General features: G+C 41.0%; 1 long non-coding RNA gene across 3 annotated transcripts in view; it reads left to right on the forward strand.

Annotated features, from left to right (window-relative positions):
* LOC142657398 (uncharacterized) overlaps positions 1 to 7,870 on the forward strand; it is a 34,141-nt gene extending 26,271 nt beyond the window's left edge. For all 3 annotated transcript variants that reach the window (XR_012849921.1, XR_012849920.1, XR_012849922.1), the window contains exons 2-4: positions 1,811 to 1,991; positions 4,631 to 4,802; positions 7,619 to 7,870. This is a non-coding gene — a long non-coding RNA (uncharacterized LOC142657398). The remainder of the gene's footprint in view (positions 1 to 1,810; positions 1,992 to 4,630; positions 4,803 to 7,618) is intronic.
* The last annotated feature ends 15,994 nt before the right edge of the window (positions 7,871 to 23,864 follow it).

The following is a 23,864-nucleotide window of genomic DNA, read 5'->3' on the forward strand; positions in this document are numbered from 1 at the left end:
ACTCAGGATCACTACAGGATAAGTAATGTAATGTATGTACACAGTGACTCCACCAGCAGAATAGTGAATGCAGCTCTGGAGTATAATACAGGATGTAACTCAGGATCAGTACAGGATAAGTAATGTAATGTATGTACATAGTGACTCCACCAGCAGAATAGTGAGTACAGCTCTGGAGTATAATACAGGATGTAACTCAGGATCAGTGCAGGATAAGTAATGTAATGTATGTACACAGTGACACCACCAGCAGAATAGTGAGTGCAGCTCTGGCGTATAATACAGGATGTAACTCAGGATCAGTACAGGATAAGTAATGTAATGTATGTACTCAGTGACTCCACCAGCAGAATAGTGAGTACAGCTCTGGAGTATAATACAGGCTGTAACTCAGGATCAGTACAGGATAATAATATAATGTATGTGCACAGTGACTCCACCAGCAGAATAGTGAGTACAGCTCTGGAGTATAATACAGGATGTAACTCAGGATCAGTACAGGATAAGTAATGTAATGTATGTACACAGTGACGCCACCAGCAGAATAGTGAGTGCAGCTCTGGAGTATAATATAGGATATAACTCAGGATCAGTACAGGATAAGTAATGTAATGTACACAGTGACTCCACCAGCAGAATAGTGAGTGCAGCTCTGGAGTATAATACAGGATGTAACTCAGGATCAGTACAGGATAAGTAATGTAATGTACACAGTGTTGTATTTAAGGATCAGTACAATATAAAAAGTAACTCAAACTAAAATGTAGATTATTTCTATATATAAACTGTAAAATGGTGTTCAAAGATGGTGTTACTTGCTGTTCCAGCAGTGTCTGACTGCTGGCAGCCAGCAGCTATTTTATCTTCAGCCCTCAGCCGCATCAATTTGCCAAGCAACCTAACTCATACCTCATTGCTTAAGCAATGTCTTCCTGCTTGCAACCACCGCTCCCTGCTTCCAGCCACCAGTCGGGCCGCGTTGTTGTGCAACCGATGCCCACTGATGATGTCAGAGGTTGTAATCTATTTAAAGAGGAATCCAGGCTTCTACTCTTTGCCTGCGAATTAAGGTGCAGCCTTGTATTCTATTGTGTGTTCCTGACCTTGGCGTTGTTACTGGATTCTGTTCCTTTAGTTTTATTCCTGGTCTTGACCCCCGGTCTGTCCTTTGACCATGTCCATGTCTCGTCCACTTGCTTGTCGCATCGAGGCTGCACACCTGGTGGCATCCCAAGGCTCTCTCCCTGACTACGACTACAACCGTGTTCCTAACATTAATCTGTGAGTACTCTGGGGACCGTGACCTGGGATTCTGAGGAAATTCCATACCTCTTTGCAGATGTTAAGGGTGAAGAATGGGGAGTTTCCTTAGACTCTGAGCAGCAATCGGTTTGGTGGGTGCTAATTGAGATGTAAAGGATCCCATTCTCTGGTGAGAATTGTAAATGGTGGACATACATTTGAAGAAACTTTAACATGGATTCTAGAGACAAAAACTAAGGACGGAGGCTCAATGGGGAAATGGCAAAATCAAAATGGGGTCCTCTATTGACCATCCTAGGTGAGTCTTCAACCAGAAGCCACCCCATACTTGCATGTACCAGTCCTTGTATCAGCCCTGATTTCACCAGTGTTGCTGGGACTGAAAATGCGGAAACAAAGGGAAAGGCCAGGGGCCCAGCATCTGAACCACATCCAAAAGAATTGCGCAACTGGTGTCCTTGGTCTAAATGCGTGAAGACAATAGTCATGAGACGTCTCGTCATTGATTGTAGCGACGGTAGAGTAAAATGCAAAACTGTCATTACAGAAATCTTCGTCACCATCTTACAAGGCACTTAGACTAACAGGACAAACACCACTCAACTGGATCCAATCGTTTAATGACAATCTCAGTGAAGGCTCTCCAACCTGACCTAACGGCTGCCAGAAAGTGAAAAACATCAAATAATAACAGCAAATAATTACAACAGCTTCACCGGCGGCAGAAGGTAATTTTCTTTCTTTCCAAACAGAAAAGAAGAAAAGTGTTATTGATTTCTGTAATTGTTATTCTCATCATTCTTCTCTTGTGTAACCTTCACATTCATAATAAGCTGATGGGTGTTTTTCTCCTGGTATTAGTGGCTGACGGGCTGTTCTGGACAGAACAGTGGTGGTAGTGGTGGGGTATAATGCGGTATTAGGGTATGTGCACACAACCTCTTTTTAGACGTAATGGAGGCGTTTTACGCCTCGATTTACGCCTGAAAAGACGGCTCCAATACATCGGCAAACATCTGCCCATTACTCGCAATGGGTCTTACGATGTTCTGTGCAGACGAGCTGTCATTTTACGCGTCGCTGTCAAAATACGGCGCGTAAAATTACGGCCGCGTCAAAGAAGTGCAGGACACTTCTTGGGACGTAATTGGAGCCGTTTTTCATTGACTCCAATTGTCCGAAGAAGACGCAGCGAAAAACACAAGTACATGCAATTACGTCTGAAATTCAGGAGCTGTTTTCTCCTGAAAACAGCTCCGTGATTTCAGCCGTATTTGCCGTTGCCGTGTGAACATACCCTTAGTGTCCATTTGCAGAAGGATTTGTAGTGAGTTTTGTGACTTGTGGACTAATGTATATGACGATGGATCATGGAAAATAGAGCTCGGCCAAGGTGGACACTAGGAACACAACTATGTAGCTATGGTGACTCTGAAAGCAACGGAAATCAGATAAAGTCTTGATTTTCTACAGTTCAGATGGAAGCGAACATACAACGAAAGTTACACAAATTGTTAACTGGTTTATATGATTAAAAGGGTCCCTTGACAATAAGCTGATCACAAAGTGTCCCCCTGCTGGGACCCCCAGAAATCAGCAGTAATCTGTGGGGAAACCTGGCAGTAAGTGTTCAGTTTCTCCGCAGCTCCCCCACAGGAAAAATTAAGCATTTATGTTATGGCCGGAAGAAGGGGAGGGGATGAGTGAGCCCTAATCTACCCACCGCCCTGTCCCTGCCTACTTGCAACGACCCGCCCTAGGCGATGGGGTACAACTGGGCGGCGGTCCCTACGCTGACTAAGTGCAAGGGAATACAAACAGGGAACAAGCAAGGGAAGGGGCAGTGGCCCACGGAACACCGTGAGGAAACCAGAGTGGTCAACGAACCAGTCAGAATCAGGATGTCATGAAGTATATGAACGCAGAGAAAGGAGAAGGAAGCAAGCCGGGGTCAGAGCGAAACAGGATAAGCGGAAGCTGTAGCAAGGCTGAAGCAAGGAAGTAGCAGGCTGGAGCAAGGCAGCAGCAGGGCCAGGAAACCAGGAAGAATCACAAGCAATGAGGAAGAGAAAACGGCAGGTATAAATGGACAGGGGGCGGAGCTAACTCCGACTGACCAGGCCGCGATAGGCTCTCCCACTCCTGAGCCTGCCACCCTGATTGGTGGGAGCCGGAGTCAGTCTAAGAGGTCCGGCCTCCGGTGTCGATTGATTAATCCTGGGAGTATCCACAGAAGTAGTGCCTGGCAGATCCTTTACAATTACACAGTGTCCATTCATATCAATCGGTTGTCTATGTAATACAGGACAGCACAGGTCCTCCAGAGTGAGACAAGCTCTATGTAGCCACTCTCCACTCTTTCCCAGTAAACTATATGGTATTATAAGCCTTCACACCACTTCATTGACGTAAAAATAAAAAATGTATGGCTCTTGGAAGGCGGTGAGTGGAAAATGAAAAAACGAACAATAACTTGGATTTTAAGGGGTTAAACAACCCCCTTTAAACAGGTTTTTCACTTTGGACAATTCCTTTAAAGTTTAATAAGCTGATCACATGGTGGCCCATTGTTGAGATCCCCAGCGATCAGCTGTAATTTGTAGGAGTACCTGGATGCAAGTGCTTAAATAACTTGCACCGCCCCCACAGGAGAAATTAAGAATAACATGGTGCCAATTGAAATCAGTAGGCTATTTGTGTAATGCATGGAGGCTTTTTGTAGCTGCTCTCCGCTCTGGCCAATGATGAGGCTAATTGAACATTGGACTCTCTTGTATTAACTCAGAATAACCTAATGAGCTATATGAAACTGGGTTTTCTTAATTAGATAATGACTTTAAAGGGGAGTTCCATCTGAAAGGGGGTGTCACAGAAACGGACAACCCTTCTCAACCACAAAGATCAGCTGATCACTCGGCAATCCAGCAAACCTCTGACATGCAGGGGAAATGAAATATTACATGACAGCCATTAGGATAACTGGCCGTCCATGTCGTACATGGATGTCTCGAGTCCTCCACAGCAGGAGGCCCTCGTACAGAGTTTCTCTCTCTCTGTTTTGGCTCATAGAGGGGAGTTTTGAGCAGAGGATCCACCTCTATGACAGCTATATCCCCTTTTAACCCTTAGCCATATGCCACATTATTTTTTCATCTGACCTTTCCTCTCTCGACACTGCCGACCCGCAGAGAGTTTACCACTTCATATTTAAATCAAAGGATAAGAATATACTGAGCTGGGACTATAATTCATGACTTGTCGACATAAACTTAATTTAAAGTTTTTGAAAAGAAAAGTAAAAAAAAAAAAAAAGTGATGATTTTAAATGTGAAATTCAATTTTCATTCTCACTTGTTTCTCCTCCTAGAACTGTCTCTCAGTCTGACGCTTACGCACAGGTGCTGATGACCCACTTTCACTTCTTACACGTTTTTACGCAGATTGATCTAAAATTATAGAAAATTATGTAATTGGAATCTTCTAAAGATCCGCAGCTTTGAGTCTGGTGACAAAAGACGAGGGAGTTACTTTCTTGTCAGGTACACAAACTTTTAACTTTTTTGTTTCATTTTCAAACCATATTGTAAAAGAAAATTCTTCATACTGGGATATATAATGTAAGGAATATGAAGCAAGAGTAGTAAAATTAAGTAGTCAAAATTATCTCACTAACTTTACTAAAAAGGGAATAGGTTTTTAATAAATATTTATTCTCAATAACCTTACTGTCATGTAGGATGGAGTTCAGATTTCATATCCTCTTTGTCCATAATACTTCTTCATAAGACAAGACTATAACTGCTACATTACTGCCCCCTATGTACAAGAATATAACTACAATAATACTGCTCCTATATACAAGAATATAACTGCTATAATACTGCCCCCTATGTACAAGAATATAACTACTATAATACTGCTCCTATATACAGGAATATAACTGCTATAATACTGCCCCCTATATACAAGAATATAACTACTATAATACTGCTCCTATATACAAGAATATAACTACTATAATACTGCCCCCTATATACAAGAATATAACTACTATAATACTGCCCCTATATACAAGAATATAACTACTATAATACTGCCCCTATATACAAGAATATAATTACTATAATACTGCTCCTATATATACAAGAATATAACTACTATAATACTGCTCCTATAGACAAGAATATTACTACTATAATACTGCCTCCTATATACAAGAATATAACTACTATAATACTGCCCCTATATACAAGAATATAACTACTATAATACTGCCCCTATATACAAGAATATAACTACTATAATACTGCCCCTATATACAAGAATATAACTACTATAATACGGCCCCCTATATACAAGAATATAACTACTATAATACTGCTTCTATATACAAGAATATAACTGCTATAATACTGCCCCCTATATACAAGAATATAACTACTATAATACTGCTCCTATATACAAGAATAGAACTGCTATAATACTGCCCCCTATATACAAGAATATAACTACTATAATACTGCTTCTATATACAAGAATATAACTGCTATAATACTGCCCCCTTTATACAAGAATATAACTACTATAATACTGCTCCCTATATACAAGAATATAACTACTATAATACTGCTCCTATATACAAGAATATAACTACTATAATACTGCCCCTATATACAAGAATATAGCTACTATAATACTGCTTCTATATACAAGAATATAACTGCTATAATACTGCCCCCTATATACAAGAATATAACTACTATAATACTGCCCCCAATATACAAGAATATAACTACTATAATACTGCCCCTATATACAAGAATATAACTACTATAATACTGCCCCTATATACAAGAATATAACTACTATAATACTGGCCCTATATACAAGAATATAACTACTATAATACTGCCCCCTATATACAAGAACATAACTACTACAATACTGCTCCTATATACAAGAATATAACTACTATAATACTGCCCCCTATATACAAGAATATAACTACTATAATACTGCCCCCTATATACAAGAATATAACTACTACAATACTGCCCCCTATATACAAGAATATAACTACTATAATACTGCTCCTATATACAAGAATATAACTACTATAATACTGCTCCTATATACAAGAATATAACTACTATAATACTGCCTCCTATATACAAGTATATAACTACTATAATACTGCCCCCTATATACAAGAATATAACTACTATAATACTGCCCTCTATATACAAGAATATAACTACTATAATACTGCCCCCTATATACAAGAATATAACTACTATAATACTGCCCCTATATACAAGAATACAACTACTATAATACTGCTCCTATATACAAGAATATAACTACTATAATACTGCCCCTATATACAAGAATATAACTACTATAATACTGCCCCTATATACAAGAATATAACTACTATAATACCGCCCCCTATATACAAGACTATAACTACTATAATACTGCCCCCTATATACAAGAATATAACTACTATAATACTGCCCCTATATACAAGAATATAACTACTATAATACTGCCCCTATATACAAGACTATAACTACTATAATACTGCCCCCTATATACAAGAATATAACTACTATAATACTGCTCCTATATACAAGAATATAACTACTATAATACTGTCCCTATATACAAGAATATAACTACTATAATACTGCCCCCTATATACAAGAATATAACTACTATAATACTGCCCCTATATACAATAATATAACTACTATAATACTGCCCTTATATACAAGAATATAACTACTATAATACTGCCCCCTATATACAAGAATATAACTACTATAATACTGCTCCTATATACAAGAATATAACTACTATAACACTGCCCCTATATACAAGAATATAACTACTATAATACTGCTCCTATATACAAGAATATAACTACTATAATACTGCACCTATATACAAGAATATAACTACTATAATACTGCACCTATATACAACACTATAACTACTATAATACTGCCCCCTATGTACAAGAATATAACTACTATAATACTGCCCCTATATACAAGAATATAACTACAAGAATATAATACTGCCCCTATATACAAGACTATAACTACTATAATACTGCCCCCTATGCTCCTATGGATAAGAATATGTTGGTAAATTTTGTGTCTCTCTGAAATTACTCTTGACATAATGTAGACCGGTTTCTTATTGGTACAACTGTCTATATATTATGACCTGCAGACAGTATTATACAGTTCATCCAAAAGTCTTCAAAAACAAAGCTGCTAAAACCTGTAAATCTGTAGTGTAATATAATATAACAGTGCACTATGATTGAGAAATTTCAATTTATTAGGAAGAAGAATCAAATGCCACTCACAAGAAAAACAAAACTGACATGTAAAGTGCAACAGATCTGAGCTGATAAATGAATATAGAAGAATGGAATTATATCGCACGTATATAATGAGGAAAGTGACTACAAGGAAAATGAATGCGTTCTGGCGGCTTAACCCTTCTATGACCACATGGTGACTTTTTTATATCACGTCTATTGCTGATTTTATGACTATATGAACAGAACACGCATTAAAAAAGGGTCAAAGAACACTGAATTGTATAGTATGTGGTTCCTATAGACAATGTAGGGGGTCAACTTTTTTATTTTTCTGCTTGTAACGGAGTACTGTGGCCCATTTGTTTTGGAATCAGTGATGGTCTCCACCCACTGTACCTGTCACGATCTGTGGGTATGTGGACCCACTTGGCCGCTCCGCCGTAGAGGAGTGGCAGCTGGCTAAACAACAGTCTATATCAAAGTCTATGCAAAGTCCTAGCACAAGAGTACCCGTAAGAGTCCAGACAGTAGCAGAGGCTTCGGCACGGATGGTACTTGACATGGCAGATGACGCCAGACGTGGCGGATGATACCAGACTCGGTTTATGACAGCAGATGTGGCAGATGATACACATGACTTCAACTAAAGGCTTAGGTACAGGAGACAACAGCAGCAACAGGATACAGGAAGCAGGATACGGGAACACTGGGAGGAGGATACAACAAAGGGAACGTTTGAAATACAAACATATGTAGACAACAACAATGCTCAGGCATGGAATGGAAGGGTGGAGCCCTTTTTATAGTCCAGGGTGATCTGGGGACTGAATAGGGAATTTTTAGTAAGCGCACGCTGGCCCTTTAAAGAGGCTCTGTCACCAGATTATAAGTGCCCTGTCTCCTACATAATCTGATCGGCGCTGGAATGTAGAGAACAGTGGTTTTTATTTTGAAAAACGATAATTTTTGAGCAAGTTATGAGCTAGTTTAGATTTATGCTAATGAGTTTCTCAATGGACAACTGGGCGTGTTTTTACTTTTTACCAACTGGGTGTTGTACAGAGGAGTGTATGAGGCTGACCAATCAGGGACTAATCAGTGTCCTGCACTTCTCATAGTTCCAGCCCAGCATGATCCACAGCACAGTGTGATTGTTACAGTGTGATTGTGTAGTGAAAGAAGCTGGGCTGGAACAATGAGAAGTGCAGGACACTGATTAGTCACTGATTAGTCACTGATTGGTCAGCATCATACACTTCTCTGTACAACACCCAGTTGGTAAAAAGTAAAAACACGCCCAGATGTCCACAAGAGCTGGCGTCTCCTAGGAGGGAGATGTTGGCAAAAGGACAGGAGTCTGCGGTCGCTGACCTCCGACAGAGGGGAACGGCGGCTGCCCGCGACCGCAGGCGTAGCAATACCTAATAATTTCTTCTAATGAAATTGAAGAAAATAAGGAGGTCCTCCTCTACTTAAAGGGAATGTGTTGTTAGCAAAAAATGTTTTGTTTTTTTTTCGTTAAACAATTAGTGTGTGGGTGATTAAACATTGTTCTAATTTTTTTTATTTTTTTCACGAGTCAGGAAATATTATAAATTGGATTCAATTGGATTCTAATTTATAATATTTCCCAGCACTGGTCACTAGATGGAGCAATTCCCAAAATTGCAGCATTGCATGTGGTAAAGCAACCACATTGCTTTATGCTGCAAAATTTGGAAAAAATCCCTCACTCTAGTGAGCTCTCAGCATCCCCCCCTCCTTTATCCTGGCTAGTGCCGGGAGAAACGAGGGGATTGAACGGTCTAACCTTCTACACTGTGTGTCGCCATTTTTTGAGCTAACACACAGTGTAGTAGGTTAACATACACTAGTAAACACACACAAACACGAACATACATAGAAATCACTTACCTGCTCCAGTCGCCGCCGCTCCCTCCGGTCCGTCCGCTCCGTCTGCTGCCGCTGCTCCATGTGCACAAGTCCGGAAGCCGCGACCGGAAGTAGTAATCTTACTGTCCGGCCGCGACTTCCGGTCCACAGGAAAATGGCGCCGGACGGCGCGCATTTCAAATTGGACTGTGTGGGAGCGGCGCATGCGCCGTTCCTACACAGACGGCGTACACCATAGTGGATGGAACGGGCCCCGTTCGCATTCCCTATGGGACTGGAGCTGCCGTATTCCATGTCTGTATGTGTCGTTAATCGAAATGGAAAATGGAAATGGAAAAAAAAATGGAAAAAAAAATAACACACAAACACACAAATAAATATAAACGTTTTTAGTAAAACACTAACATCAAACTGATATAAAAAAAATTTTTTTGGTGACACTGTTCCTTTAAAGGGGTTTTCCGAAATAAAACTTTTATTTGTCTGTGATTTTAATCCCAGAATGTGATTAAATTTGTAATGCACTTACTGTATAAAAATTGGCCCCGTTTCCCGATGCTGCCATGGGGCACATGACTGGTGACATCACTCTCTTTGCCCGCTGTGTTTACCAGTCGTATACTTATCACGTAGTCAAACGGTTAAAAGTTTCTGCGTGGTATACGACACGTCACTAGTGACGTGCCGTGTATGGGCTGTTTTGTTATACAGCCAGGGACGCGCATGCGCGGTCCCTGCTGTTCTCTCGCTTGACAAGCGGACAAGCGAGAGAACAACACAGACCGTGCATGTGGGGGGGGGGGGGGGGTCCTCTGTTTAGGATCCTCATCTCTTGGTCAGAGTGGGGAATGGTAACATAGAGCGTCTCTCTCTCTCTGGAGGATCTGTCCTGTTTTACACAGACAACACACGGACACTGTGTAATGCTTCATTTCCCCTGTGGTGGCGCTGCAGGGAAACTGAATACTTACTGCTAGGTTTCCCCACAAATTACAACTGATCGTTAGGGGTCCCAGCAAAAGGACAGTTTTTGATTAGCTTTTATGCCCCTTTCAACAGATTATATAAAGCAGACAACCCCTTTAAATCCTGACAAACCATTTTACACCTCTACAATTATTTCAATGTCATTTGGGATTTGAGCTGAAGACCTCACTATGATCTGATGAGACAGACTGGTTACTAGGGACTGTGCTGCCTGACAACACCATATGAAAGGCTGCAGTTGTTAGGCAGTGTGTCCATAGCAACCAATGACTTCAACTCAATGCTTCAGTAAAACTGTGCTGACAGCAAGGAAGGGGAAAAGCCGATTGGTACCAGTCACTCCATACCATTCCCCATCTCAGGATGTATTACAGCAACAGGCAGGGGTGACAATGTTTTGTGTAGATCCAGCATGTCATTTTTTATACGGCAGAAGAGCTGATGTTGAGAAGTGCTAAATTAATACCAAAACTTCCACACCCTGCAAGGAGGATGTCCGCCACTGCACAGAGCATGAGCGGTATTAGCAGAGTGTGAGGATGGTTAACAGGGGTGGCGCAGGGTTGCCAACCTCCACTTCAGTCATTTCTGGACAACTGAGCTAAAAATCACAGACAGACAAAAACATTTACGGAAACATTACAAAATGATTGCCCGCACTGCGCAGTGTTCTAGGAGTAACTCACCAATCACAACAATGCTTGTAGCTTTCCCACGCTTACTTAGCGTGGGAAAGCTGCAAACGGGGCTGTGATCGGTGAGTCCAACGCACTCACCACTCACTCCACGCCCTCACCCCCACCACCGCCGCTACTACCAGAGCCTATTTTAAACAAATGTGTGGCCATGGGCAAAGTTAAAAGTGAGGCCCTAAATGCTGAGTTACTGTATCAATTCAAAAAGCGGGGTACAGAGTACTGCATTGCTGATTTCTAGCGCGTACAGGAGTGTTGTAAGCCCCAAAGCAAATGTCCCTCCTCTCACAAAAAAAGTTCTATATACGTATACAGTTATAGTATACATAGTATATCATACCACTAAACCAGATGAAATATTACCTGCATACTGTTACTGAATAATACTGCCACACCATAACCACATAGTGACAGACTAATACCCCCATACTGTTACCGAATAGTACCCCCATACTGTTACTGGATAATACCGCCACACCATAACCATAGTGACTGAATAATACCCCCATACTGTTACTGAATAATACCACCACACCATAACCATAGTGACAGAATAATACCCCCATACTGTTACTGAATAATACCTCCACACCATAACCACATAGTGACTGAATAATACCCCCATACTGTCACTGAATAATACCTCCACACCATAACCACACAGTGACTGAATAATACCCCATACAGGTACTGAATAATACCGCCACACCATAACCATAGTGACAGAATAATACCCCCATACTGTTACTGAATAATACCACCACACCATAACCACATAGTGACTGAATAATACCCCCATACAGGTACTGAATAATACCTCCACACCATAACCACATAGTGACTGAATAATACCCCCATACTGTCACTGAATAATACCGCCACACCATAACCACATAGTAACTGAATAATACCCCCATACAGGTACTGAATAATACCGCCACACCATAACCATAGTGACAGAATAATACCCCCATACTGTTACTGAATAATACCACCACACCATAACCACATAGTGACTGAATAATACCCCCATACAGGTACTGAATAATACCTCCACACCATAACCACATAGTGACTGAATAATACCCCCATACTGTCACTGAATAATACCGCCACACCATAACCACATAGTGACTGAATAATACCCCCATACTGTTACTGAATAATACCTCCACACCATAACCACACAGTGACTGAATAATACCCCCATACTGATACTGAATAATACCACCACACCATAACCACATAGTGACTGAATAATACCCCCATACTGTTACTGAATAATACCGCCACACCATAACCATAGTGACAGAATAATACCCCCATACTGTTACTGAATAATACCACCACACCATAACCACATAGTGACTGAATAATACCCCCATACTGATACTGAATAATACCACCACACCATAACCACATAGTGACTGAATAATACCCCCATACTGTTACTGAATAATACCGCCACACCATAACCATAGTGACAGAATAATACCCCCATACAGGTACTGAATAATACCGCCACACCATAACCACAGTGACTGAATAATACCCCCATACTGTTACTGAATAATACCACCACACCATAACCACATAGTGACTGAATAATACCCCCATACTATTACTGAATAATACCTCCACACCATAACCACACAGTGACTGAATAATACCCCCATACAGGTACTGAATAATACCGCCACACCATAACCACATAGTGACTGAATAATACCCCATACAGGTACTGAATAATACCGCCACACCATAACCACATAGTGACTTAATAATTCCCCCATACTATTACTGAATAATAACCCCATACTGTTACTGAATTAATACCACCACACCATAACCACATACTGACTGAATAATACCCCCATACAGGTATTGAATAATACCGCCACACCATAACCATATAGAGACTGAATAATACCCCCATACTGTCACTGAATAATATCCCCATACGGTTACTGAATATTACCCCCACACCATAGCCACATAGTGACTGAATAATACCGCCACACCATAACCACATAATGAGTGAATAATACCCCCATACTGTTACTGAATAATACCGCCACACCATAACCACATAATGACTGAATAATACCCCCATACTGTTACTGAATAATACCGCCACACCATAACCACATAGTGACTGAATAATACCCCCATACTGTTACTGAGTAATACCACCACACCATAACCACAGTGACTGAATAATACCTCCATACTGTTACTGAATAATACCACCACACCATAACCACATAGTGACTGAATAATATTCCCATACTGTTACTGAATAATACCGCCACACCATAACCACATAGTGACTGAATAATAACCTCATACTGTTACTGAATAATACCGCCACACCATAACCACATAGTGACTGAATAATAACCTCATACTGTTACTGAATAATACCGCCACACCATAACCACATAGTGACTGAATAATACCCCCATACTGTTACTGAATAATACCGCCACACCATAACCACATAGTGACTGAATAATACCTCCATACTGTTACTGAATAATACCGCCACACCATAACCACATAGTGACTGAATAATACCCCCATACTGTTACCGAATAGTACCCCCATACTGTTACTGGATAATACCGCCACACCATAACCATAGTGACTGAATAATACCCCCATACTGTTACTGAATAATACCACCACACCATAACCATAGTGACAGAATAATACCCCCATACTGTTACTGAATAATACCTCCACACCATAACCACATAGTGACTGAATAATACCCCCATACTGTCACTGAATAATACCTCCACACCATAACCACACAGTGACTGAATAATACCCCCATACAGGTACTGAATAATACCGCCACACCATAACCATAGTGACAGAATAATACCCCCATACTGTTACTGAATAATACCACCACACCATAACCACATAGTGACTGAATAATACCCCCATACAGGTACTGAATAATACCTCCACACCATAACCACATAGTGACTGAATAATACCCCCATACTGTCACTGAATAATACCGCCACACCATAACCACATAGTAACTGAATAATACCCCCATACAGGTACTGAATAATACCGCCACACCATAACCATAGTGACAGAATAATACCCCCATACTGTTACTGAATAATACCACCACACCATAACCACATAGTGACTGAATAATACCCCCATACAGGTACTGAATAATACCTCCACACCATAACCACATAGTGATCTGAATAATACCCCCATACTGTCACTGAATAATACCGCCACACCATAACCACATAGTGACTGAATAATACCCCCATACTGTTACTGAATAATACCTCCACACCATAACCACACAGTGACTGAATAATACCCCATACTGATACTGAATAATACCACCACACCATAACCACATAGTGACTGAATAATACCCCCATACTGTTACTGAATAATACCGCCACACCATAACCATAGTGACAGAATAATACCCCCATACTGTTACTGAATAATACCACCACACCATAACCACATAGTGACTGAATAATACCCCCATACTGATACTGAATAATACCACCACACCATAACCACATAGTGACTGAATAATACCCCCATACTGTTACTGAATAATACCGCCACACCATAACCATAGTGACAGAATAATACCCCCATACAGGTACTGAATAATACCGCCACACCATAACCACAGTGACTGAATAATACCCCCATACTGTTACTGAATAATACCACCACACCATAACCACATAGTGACTGAATAATACCCCCATACTATTACTGAATAATACCTCCACACCATAACCACACAGTGACTGAATAATACCCCCATACAGGTACTGAATAATACCGCCACACCATAACCACATAGTGACTGAATAATACCCCCATACAGGTACTGAATAATACCGCCACACCATAACCACATAGTGACTTAATAATTCCCCCATACTATTACTGAATAATAACCCCATACTGTTACTGAATAATACCACCACACCATAACCACATACTGACTGAATAATACCCCCATACAGGTATTGAATAATACCGCCACACCATAACCATATAGAGACTGAATAATACCCCCATACTGTCACTGAATAATATCCCCATACGGTTACTGAATATTACCCCCACACCATAGCCACATAGTGACTGAATAATACCGCCACACCATAACCACATAATGAGTGAATAATACCCCCATACTGTTACTGAATAATACCGCCACACCATAACCACATAATGACTGAATAATACCCCCATACTGTTACTGAATAATACCGCCACACCATAACCACATAGTGACTGAATAATACCCCCATACTGTTACTGAGTAATACCACCACACCATAACCACAGTGACTGAATAATACCTCCATACTGTTACTGAATAATACCACCACACCATAACCACATAGTGACTGAATAATATTCCCATACTGTTACTGAATAATACCGCCACACCATAACCACATAGTGACTGAATAATAACCTCATACTGTTACTGAATAATACCGCCACACCATAACCACATAGTGACTGAATAATAACCTCATACTGTTACTGAATAATACCGCCACACCATAACCACATAGTGACTGAATAATGCCCCCATACTGTTACTGAATAATACCGCCACACCATAACCACATAGTGACTGAATAATACCTCCATACTGTTACTGAATAATACCGCCACACCATAACCACATAGTGACTGAATAATACCCCCATACTGTTACTGAATAATACCACCACACCATAACCACATAGTGACTGAATAATACCCCCATACTGTTACTGAATAATACCTCCACACCATAACTACATAGTGACTGAATAATAATACCCACATACTGTTAGTGACTAATACCACCACACCATAACCACATAGTGACTGAATAATACCCCCATACTGTTACTGAATAATACCACCACACCATAACCACATAGTGATGAATAATACCTCCATACTGTTACTGAATAATACCGCCACACCATAATCACATAGTGACTGTATAATACCCCCATAATGTTACTGAATAATACCTCCATACTGTTACTGAATAATACCGCCACACCATAATCACATAGTGACTGAATAATAACCTCATACTGTTACTGAATAATACCTCCACATCATAACCACATAATGACTGAATAATACCTCCATACTTTTACTGAATAATACCCCCACACCATAACCACATAGTGACTGAATAATAACCCCATACTGTTACTGAATAATACCGCCACACCATAACCACATAGTGACTGAATAATACCTCCATACTTTTACTGAATAATACCGCCACACCATAACCACATAGTGACTGAATAATACCTCCATACTGTTACTGAATAATACCTCCACACCATAACCACATAGTGACTGAATAATACCCCCATACTGTTACTGAATAATACCGCCACACCATAACCACATAGTGACTGAATAATACCCCCATACTGTTACTGAATAATACCGCCACACCATAACCACATAGTGACTGAATAATACCACCACACCATAACCACATAGTGACTGAATAATACCCCCATACTGTTACTGAATAATACCACCACACCATAACCACATAGTGACTGAATAATACCCCCATACTGTTACTGAATAATACCACCACACCAAAACCACATAGTGACTGAATAATACCCCCATATTGATACTGAATAATACCACCACACCATAACCACATAGTGACTGAATAATACCCCCATACTGTTACTGAATAATACCACCACACCATAACCACATAGTGACTGAATAATACCCCCATATTGATACTGAATAATACCACCACATCATAACCACATAGTGACTGAATAATACCCCCATACTGTTACTGAATAATACCACCACACCATAACCACATAGTGACTGAATAATACCCCCATACTGTTACTGAATAATACCACCACACCATAACCACATAGTGACTGAATAATACCCCCATATTGATACTGAATAATACCGCCACACCATAACCACATAGTGACTGAATAATACCCCCATACTGTTAGTGACTAATACCACCACACCATAACCACATAGTGACTGAATAATACCTCCATACTGTTACTGAATAATACCGCCACACCATAACCACATAGTGACTGAATAATACCCCCATACTGTTACTGAATAATACCACCACACCATAACCACATAGTGACTGAATAATACCCCCATACTGTTAGTGACTAATACCACCACACCATAATCACATAGTGACTGAATAATACCCCCATACTGTTAGTGACTAATACCACCACACCATAACCACATAGTGACTGAATAATACCCCCATACTGTTACTGAATAATACCGCCACACCATAACCACATAGTGACTGAATAATACCCCCATACTGTTACTGAATAATACCGCCACACCATAACCACATAGTGACTGAATAATACCCCCATACTGTTACTGAATAATACCGCCACACCATAACCACATAGTGACTGAATAATACCCCCATACTGTTACTGAATAATACCGCCACACCATAACCACATAGTGACTGAATAATACCCCCATACTGTTACTGAATAATACCTCCACACCATAACTACATAGTGAATGAATAATAATACCCACATACTGTTACTGAATAATACCACCACACCATAACCACATAGTGACTGAATAATACCCCCATACTGTTACTGAATAATACCACCACACCATAACCACATAGTGACTGAATAATACCCACATACTGTTACTGAATAATACCTCCACACCATAACTACATAGTGACTGAATAATAATACCCACATACTGTTACTGAATAATACCGCCACACCATAACCACATAGTGACTGAATAATACCCCCATACTGTTACTGAATAATACCGCCACACCATAACCACATAGTGACTGAATAATACCCCCATACTGTTACTGAATAATACCGCCACACCATAACCACATAGTGACTGAATAATACCCCCATACTGTTACTGAATAATACCTCCACACCATAACTACATAGTGACTGAATAATAATACCCACATACTGTTACTGAATAATACCACCACACCATAACCACATAGTGACTGAATAATACCCCCATACTGTTACTGAATAATACCACCACACCATAACCACATAGTGACTGAATAATACCCACATACTGTTACTGAATAATACCACCACACCATAACCACATAGTGACTGAATAATACCCCCATACTGTTACTGAATAATACCGCCACACCATAACCACATAGTAACTGAATAATACCCCCATACTGTTACTGAATAATACCACCACACCATAACCACATAGTGACTGAATAATACCCCCATACTGTTACTGAATAATACCGCCACACCATAACCACATAGTGACTGAATAATACCCCCATACTGTTACTGAATAATACTGCTACACCATAACCACATAGTAACTGAATAATACCCCCATACTGTTACTGAATAATACCGCCACACCATAACCACATAGTGACTGAATAATACCCCCATACTGTTACTGAATAATACCACCACACCATAACCACATAGTGACTGAATAATACCCCCATACTGTTACTGAATAATACCACCACACCATAACCACATAGTGACTGAATAATACCCCCATACTGTTACTGAATAATACCGCCACACCATAACCACATAGTGACTGAATAATACCCCCATACTGTTACTGAATAATACCGCCACACCATAACCACATAGTGACTGAATAATACCCCCATACTGTTACTGAATAATACCACCACACCATAACCACATAGTGACTGAATAATACCCCCATACTGTTACTGAATAATACCGCCACACCATAACCACATAGTGACTGAATAATACCCCCATACTGTTACTGAATAATACTGCTACACCATAACCACATAGTGACTGACTAATACCCCCATACTGTTACTGAATAATACCGCCACACCATAACCACATAGTAACTGAATAATACCCCCATACTGTTACTGAATAATACCGCCACACCATAACCACATAGTGACTGAATAATACCCCCATACTGTTACTGAATAATACCACCACACCATAACCACATAGTGACTGAATAATACCCCCATACTGTTACTGAATAATACCACCACACCATAACCACATAGTGACTGAATAATACCCCCATACTGTTACTGAATAATACCGCCACACCATAACCACATAGTAACTGAATAATACCCCCATACTGTTACTGAATAATACCGCCAAACCATAACCACATAGTGACTGAATAATAACCATACTGTTACTGAGATAATATAGAGATTTTGACAAATAAGCTTAATGGAAAAAATATATATACAGCAAGGTGTCTTATTGTGTCTGCACGTTCTGATTGACGACCTCTTATCTGCAGGAGAATAAGAATGAAGAACAATACATAATATAAATGACAAAACACAGCAGCGAAGACTTACAGCCTTTAATATGTACAGCCTGAGAGGGAAGCAAGAAGAATAGACGAAGGAGGACGAAGACTTATTTAAAATCCATGTTCTGACAATGCGTCATATAACAGAAGTCTAGAGCTATAGGTGCATCATATAGAGCAGAACACTAGAGATATATATATGTATATATATATATATATATATATATATATATATATATATATTTATTTATTTATGTACTATATAAATAGAAGACTAGAGCTGTAGGTGTATTATATAGTGCAGCACACTAGTAGCGCTCCTGGTCTACTCTATAGAGTAGAAGTCTAGACCTATAGGTGTATTATATAGCGTAGAACACCTGAACTATAGGTGTATTATATAGAGCAAAACACTAGAACTATAGGTGTGTTATATAGAGCAAAATACTGGAGCTATAGGTGTAATATATAACGTATAGCACTAGAGCCATAGGAGTATTCACTGGCGTAGCTATAGGGGTCGCAGCGGTCGCAATTGCGACCGGGCCCCGAAGCCAGGGGGGCCCACAGCCCCCTGCACCACATCAATAAAAAGTTACTATAGTAACTTGGGCCGCGGGCCCCTGTTACTATAGTAACAGACTTTACTTACCTTCCTGGTTCCGGATCGCAGCGGAGGTCCTGACGTCACAGCGCTATGCGCCGCGCACAGCATCGAGAGGACAGAACTCCCGCCGCGGCCGAAGAGGAAGGTAAGATTAGCCCTGACTGGCGGGGTCCGACACTCGGGACCCGCCAATCAGCTGTTTTGAAGGGGCCGCAGCGCTCGTACGAGAGCTGCTCCCCTTCATTCCGGTCACACTGTGAATCGGTGTCGGCGATTCACAGTGTGAGCGAGTAGTGAAATGAAGGGGAAGCAGCTCTCGTACGAGTGCTGCGGCCCCTTCAAAACAGCTGATTGGCGGGTCCCGGGAGACACATCAGCTATTGATGGCCTATCCTGTGGATAGGCCATCAATGTTTAGGGACTGCACAACCCCTGAATGTATGTAGTAGGCTTAGGGGGTCCATGAGACAGGATCACAGATTGTGTTATCCTGTCTGCTGGGCCCTGTATCTAAGCCAATCACATGGTAGGCTTAGATACATGGCCCATGTGTGATCCTGTCTGATGGGCCCTGTATATAAGCCAATCACATGGTAGGCTTAGATACAAGGCCCATGTGTGATCCTGTCTGATGGGCCCTGTATATAAGCTTACCACACTGTAGGTTTAGATACAGGGCCCCAGCACACAGTAATCTTATACTGTATAAGATTACTGTCGGCTGGACCCTGTATCTAAGCCTACGTTGTGGTATTATTAGATACAGGGTCCCACAGACAGTATCACACATGGGCCATGTATCTAAGCCTAACACATGTGTTACTAATCGTTTTTTTTTGTGTGTTTTCTCTTACAGGTTCGGTCGTTGGACTACGGCGGATTCCAGGACTACTTCGATGACGGCTTTTTTTTTATTATCAATAAAATGGCTAATGAGGATTGTGTGTTTTTTTTTTTTATTTCAATAAAATATTTTTTCTATGTCTTTGTGTTTTTTTTTAAACTATATTACTACCGCCTTAGTAATGGCCGCCGGCTGATTGACAGCATCCATTGCTAAGGCGGGGCTTAGTGTTAGCCGGTGCAGAGGCGAACACTAACCCCCTTTATTACCCCGGTACCCACCGCCACCAGGGTTGCTGGGAAGAGCCGGGTACCATCCAGTACTTGACCATCTGTAGTGATGGTCGTTCACTGGGGCGGCCGCAGGCTGGTATTATCAGGAGGGGAAAGGCCAGATACAGTGGCCCTTCCCACCCTGGTAATGCTAGGCTGCTGCTGCTTTATTGTATCTGGCTGGTTATGAAAAATGGGGGGACCCCACGTCATTTAAAAAAAAAAAAATAATTGGAAAGAACGATGTGGGGTCCCCCCCAATTTTCATAACCAGACAGATACAACACAGCAGCAGCAGGCAGAATTACCAGGGTGGGAAGGGCCACTGTTTTTGGCCTTCCCTAGCCTAATACTACCAGCCTGCGGCCACCCCGGTGCCTGCCCGTCACTACAGATGGACGGGTACTGGTTTGTACCCGGCTCTTCCCAGTACCCCTGGTGGCGGTGGGTACCGGGGTAATAATGGGGGTTAGTGTTGGCCTCTGCACCGGCTAACATTAAGCCCCGCCTTAGTAATGGAGGTTGTCAATCAGCCAGCGGCCATTACTAAGGCGGTGATAATAAAGTTTAAAAAGATACAAGCACATAGAAAAAATATTTTATTGAAATAAAAAAACACGACCCTCATTAACCATTTAATTGAGAATAAAAAAAACGCCGTCATTGAAGTCCTCGTATCCGAAGTCCAACAACCGAACCTGTAAAAAAACACAAACACACAAAAATAATCAGTAACACATAAAGAAGCAAAATTATTATTCTTACCTTTCCTGGGTCCAGCGCTGGAGCCGCAATGTCAGCGAGCTGAGCCCTGTATCTAATACAATCATGTGTGATACTGTCTGCTGGGCCCTATATCTAATCCTATCATGTGTGATACTGTCTGCTGGGCCCTATATCTAATCCTATCATGTGTGATACTGTCTGCTGGGCCCTATATCTAATCCTATCATGTGTGATACTGTCTGCTGGGCCCTATATCTAATCCAATCATGTGTGATACTGTCTGCTGGGCCCTATATCTAATCCTATCATGTGTGATAGTGTCTGCTGGGCCCTATATCTAATCCAATCATGTGTGATACTGTCTGCTGGGCCCTATATCTAATCCTATCATGTGTGATACTGTCTGCTGGGCCCTATATCTAATCCAATCATGTGTGATACTGTCTGCTGAGCCACTGTATCTAATCCTATTATGTGTGATACTGTCTGCTGAGCCACTGTATCTCATCCTATCATGTGTGATACTGTCTGCTGAGCTGTTTATCTAATCCCATCATGTGTGATACTGTCTGCTGGGCCCTATATCTAATCCAATCATGTGTGATACTGTCTGATGGGCCCTATCTCTAATCCTATCATGTGTGATACTGTCTGCTGAGCCGGTGTATCTAATCCTATCATGTGTGATACTGCCTTCCGAGCCACTGTATCTAATCCGATCATGTGTGATACTGTCTGCTCAGCCACTGTATCTAATCCTATCATGTGTGATACTGTCTGCTGAGCTGTGTATCTAATCCTATCATGTGTGATACTGTCTGCTCAGCCACTGTATCTAATCCTATCATGTGTGATACTGTCTGCTGAGCCAATGTATCTAATCCTATCCATAGTTTATAGGGTCGTAGTGCTATAGATATGCTATGCTGTCTCCTATACACACATTTTTTTTTGGGCGGACACATATGTCCCCTGACATTTTAAGCCCTGAGGGTATGTTCACACGGCAGCCTCCGTTACGGCTGAAATTACGGGGCTGTTTTCAGGAGAAAACAGCACCGTAATTTCAGCCGTAAAGGCATGTGCAGGCGTCTTTCGCTGCGTCCATTACGGACGTAATTGGAGCTGTTTTTCTATGGAGTCCATGGAAAACTGCACTTCTTTGACGCGAGCGTCTTTTTTACGCGCTGCCTTTTGACAGCGGCGCGTAAAAAAAATGACCGTCGGCACAGAACATCATAAGACCCATTCTAATGAATGGGCAGATGTTTGCCAACGCTTTTGAGACGCATTTTCGGACGTAATTGAATGCTAAAATGCCCGAATTACGTCCGTAAATAGGGTGTGTGAACCCAGCCTTAGTGACTCCCCGGCTGCTAGTGCTGCATTGTTGGGTCACTTAGGAGACCCAGCGATGCAGCTGAAAGCTGCGGACCGTCGGCCATGAGGAGTTTGCGCGGGGGGGGGGGCCCAATAAGAACTTTTGCATCGGGGCCCATGAGCCTTTAGCTACGCCCCTGGGGGTATTATATAACGCAGAACACTAGAGCTATAGGGGTATTATATATCACATAACACTAGAGCTATAGGTGTGTTATATAAAGCAGAACACTAGAGCTATATGTACTATAAAAGAAGAAGACTAGATTTATAGGTGTATTTTATAGAGCAAAAACACTGGAGCTATATAGATTTATTATATAGTGGAGAACACTAGAGCTACAGGTGTATTATAAAGAGTAGACCAGAGCTATAGGTGTATTATAAATAGTAGACCACTCGAGCTATAGGTGTACTATATAGTACAGAACACTAGCGCTAT

The sequence above is a fragment of the Rhinoderma darwinii genome, chromosome 7 (genome assembly GCF_050947455.1).
Source record: "Rhinoderma darwinii isolate aRhiDar2 chromosome 7, aRhiDar2.hap1, whole genome shotgun sequence".
Taxonomy (NCBI): Eukaryota; Metazoa; Chordata; class Amphibia; order Anura; family Rhinodermatidae; genus Rhinoderma; species Rhinoderma darwinii.